Source organism: Gymnoscopelus braueri, assembly GCF_963280865.1.
Source record: "Gymnoscopelus braueri genome assembly, chromosome: 2".
Lineage (NCBI taxonomy): Eukaryota > Metazoa > Chordata > Actinopteri > Myctophiformes > Myctophidae > Gymnoscopelus > Gymnoscopelus braueri.
In genome coordinates, this window is record NC_137604.1 from 57,138,453 (window position 1) to 57,142,818 (window position 4,366).

Consider the following 4,366-nt stretch of genomic DNA (forward strand, 5'->3'; position numbering starts at 1 on the left):
ACTCAGGCACTGGAGCAGCCCGGTGGTGCAAATTGCTCACCAGACCTGAATGTTTAGAGATTTGAATATTTGTGTGTTGTAGGATGATGCTTTGAGATTTTACGTGAGAAGTGTGTGCAACAACTGAACAATGTGTGTAGTGTTTGGACAACAAGGTGTGTTGCAGATTGATGCTTTGAGATGTTATGTGAGAAGTGTGTACAACAACTGAACATTGTGTGTAGTGTTTGGACCACAAGGTGATAATGTAATCAGAGTGTAAAGAAGGAAAGTCAGAGTCTAATGCAGATAAGGCAGTGTGAAGTAGTGCCAAATTGGGTCGAGCGATTAGTACATGAAGTGAAGGGTGTGCAAAATGTGCCGAATTTTCGCTTTTTGTGTGTTAACAATTGTGAAAAAATGTAAACAGAATTTTATTTAAAAAAACTATGACAAAAAAAAAAAAAAAACTTGCTGTCAAAATCAGCACTGCTGTGAAGCATACAGTACATGTCTGTATGCTTCTCTGTCCACGTTTTCACCATGCTGGACATCCTGTACTCAACTCATCCAGTCAGTAGCAACCTTACAGAAATACCGCCGGTGTTAAATCCATCACTGTCAAAAACATGCCTCAGTGAAAAAAATAGAAAAATAGAAAAAAGCCAAACAATACATCAGTACTCAACCCTAACATCCCTGTTCTGGGAAATGTCATAGTGGGTCAACATTTGTTTGAAACGGTGAAGACATTTTTGGTGTAAAAGGAAAAAGAAAATGGGGACCCAAGTATTGACCCCTGGGGGACCCTGCTCAATGAAGTATACAGGGTTTAAGTGGACAAATCCATCACTGTCAAAACATGGCTTAGGTAAAAAAAAAAATGTAAAAAAAAAAAGGCCAAAGCATACTTAAAGGTAGGGTAAGTGATATTTTTGGGTTAAAACAAAAAGTATTTTGTCAAAAGGTTAAAATACTATATTCTGATAGTAATCATTGCTATAGAGTGTTTGTTCAGTAACAGGAGTCTCCCCGTCTCTCCAGCTCTTTAATAAACAGAAATTAAATTTTTCGGTAGGTGTCAAAATCTCAGCCAATCAGGAGAAAGTACCCATTTTTAATTTGTATAGTGTTCCAGTTCCAATGTTGCTGCTCATTTCTTAGTGTCATCACTTCCAATTTCACTTGTTTAATCTGTATCCTGATTGAGTTCTCTGTCCTGATTGGATAAAATTGGAAATGAAACTGAAACTGAAACGAAAATGCATTTTCTGTTTAATAAAGAGCTGGAGAGACAAGGAGACTCCTAATACTGAACAAACACTCTATAGCAATGAGTAGTATCAGAATATAGAGCTATTTAACACTTATTTTAACCAAAGCAAATCACTTACCCTACCTTTAATCCATTAAGACCAGTAATGCATCTGTGTCATTTGGCTATTTCAGAAAAATCGTGATTTGTTTTTGCAAATCTTTGAATATATACTGTATATATTTTTAAAGCAAACATTTTTAACTCCAATCTTTGCTTCTGGGGGGGTCCCTGGAACAAAATATTTTGAGATGGGGGTCCGCGGCCATATACATACTCTGGGGGTCCTTGACATGAAAAAGTTGGAGCACATTACATTACATTACATTACAGTCATTTAGCAGACGCTTTTATCCAAAGCAACTTACAATAAGTGCATTCAACATAGGTAGGGAACGAAACTACTAATCACCAGAAGTCTTAAGTGCATTTTCTGCTAAAACAAGCAACTAAGAGTATACCTAGCGCTAAGGTAAAAGTGCAATATATCAGCTACCTACTTTCTTAAACAGATGAGACAAATAGCAATATCAAATGAGAAAGAGCTAAAACAAATAACGACTAAACAAGATCCAATAAAACAATACAATAATAAAACAAGAGTTCGTACAACAAGCAGGCAAGGCGAAGAGGAAGAGTAGTGTTTCCTGAAGAGGTGGGTTTTCAGTCTGCGGCGAAAGATGGGCAGTGACTCTGCTGTCCTGACATCAGTGGGGAGTTGATTCCACCACTGTGGGGCCAGAACAGAAAAAGGTTGTGACCGTGTAGATCGGCCAGAAGGACCCTTGAGCGATGAGGCAATCAGTCGCCCCGAGGTGGCAGACCGCAGTGGTCGGGCAGGGGTGTAAGCATCGACCATAGCCCGGAGGTAAGAAGGAGCTGTTCCTTTCACTGCCCTATAGGCTAGCACCAGGGTTTTAAACTGGATGCGAGCCGCTACGGGGAGCCAGTGTAGAGAACAGAGAAGGATAGTTGTGTGGGAGAACTTGGGGCGGTTGAACACCAGACGAGCCGCAGCTTTCTGAACAAGCTCCAGAGGTCTGATGGCAGATGCCGGAGGACAAGCAAGGAGGGAGTTGCAGTAGTCCAGGCAGGAGATGACAAGAGCCTGGATGAGCACCTGCGCTGCCTTCTCAGTGAGGAAGGGGTGAATCCTCCTGATGTTGTAGAGAAGGAATCTGCAGGACCGTGTCACTGATGCGATGTTTGCCGAGAACAACAGTTGATCGTCAAGGGTCACACCCAGATTCTTCGCAGTCTGAGTTGACGTCACCACAGCATTATCAATGGTGATGGCCATGTCTCGGTGCGGACAGCCCTTCCCCGGGAGGAACATCAGCTCGGTCTTGTCCAGGTTGAGCTTCAGGTGGTGCGTCGACATCCACTCCGAGATGTCAGCCAGACAAGCAGCAATGCGTGCCTCCACTTGTGTATCAGAGGGGGGGAATGAGAGGATCAGTTGGGTGTCATCGGCATAGCAGTGGTAGGAAAAGTCATGGGAGTGGATGACAGCACCAAGAGATGTAGTGTAGAGAGAGAAAAGAAGAGGACCCAGAACCGAGCCTTGGGGAACCCCAGTAGTGAGCCTGTGTGGTTCTGACACAGACCCTCTCAGCATCACCTGGTAGGAGCAACCCGTCAGGTAGGATGCAAACAGGGAGAGTGCAGAGCCTGAGACACCCATCCCCTCAAGGGTGGAGAGGAGGATCTGATGGTTCACCGTGTCGAATGCTGCAGACAGGTCCAGGAGTATCAGGACGGAAGAGAGAGTTCACTCTAGCGGCATGGAGCGACTCCGTCACTGCCAGGAGGGCAGTCTCGGTCGAGTGACCCACTTTGAACCCAGACTGGTGGTGGAGGTACGAGGACAGTTGTTTGAAGACAGCACGTTCGGCTATTGGCGTGCAGGTCTGGTGGTGAGGGGACAGAGATGGTCGAGAGAAGAGGATAGAGTAGAGAAAAGAAGATCTGTGGCGGTATCAGGGGACAGAAGAGCGAAGGATTCAGGGGCAGGGAGAGCAGAGAGAACAGAAGAGGAAAGATCAGTGGGGTAAAGTGAGCGAAGATTGCGACGTGACGAAACCATGTGGGTAGGGAGGGACTGTGAGGGGGGAGAGGAGAGAGAGAGAGAGTAGGACATGAAATAGTGATCAGATAATTTCTGACCCTTTTCACTAGAAAGAGGAGTGACGGACAGGTTAGCAGCAGCATCTGGTGAAGATCAGGTCCAGTTGCTTGCCAGCCTCGTGGGTAGGAGGAGATGGGGAAAGAACTAGGTCGAAGGCGGCGAGGAACGAAAGGAGAGGGTCTAGTTGCTTCTCAGTCGGGAAGTTGAAGTCACCTAGAAGGTTGAATCCAGAGCCATCGACAGGGAAGTGAGAGACTAGATGGTCCAGCTCCTCCAGGAAGCCACCAGCAGGGCCTGGTGGGCGATAAACAACTGCAATGGTGAGCTTGACTGGATGAGAAACAGTGACCACATGACATTCAAAGGAGAAAGGAGAGAATTGTGACAGTGAAACAGGAGAGTATTTCCATTTTCTGGGAATTAGCAGGCCAGCTCCACCGCCTGTCAGCACGTCTCTGGCAGTGTGAGAGAAAGAGTACACATCTGACAGAGCCGCAGGCGTAGCAGTGTTATCAGAGCACCACTGATATAGCAACATACTGTTAGGATTTAGAAAACATTTTTAGACACAGTATGTATATCTAACAATAACATATCTACAAGCTCACCAAGTGCCACGCTATGAGCTTGTATATCTGCTATTTTTGAATAGACAAAGAAATCTAAAATGATCCGTTCCCGGATTGAATGGGTTATAGCAAACAAGGATTATCAAAGTAGATATTTCTAATATTTCTGTGTTGTCAGAATACCATCACTTCTTATTATATGTGTTACCATAGAGGTCACATTGTCAGTCAGTTTCATCCGCTGGCATGGATTTTCTGCTTGTCATTTGCAATCTAAGCATTTTAACACTCTTATTCAGAGTGACTTACAAGCGTGGAATCGGAATAAGCAGAGTAAGCATGAGCGCTATAGTCTGTAATCATTGTCAAACCAAT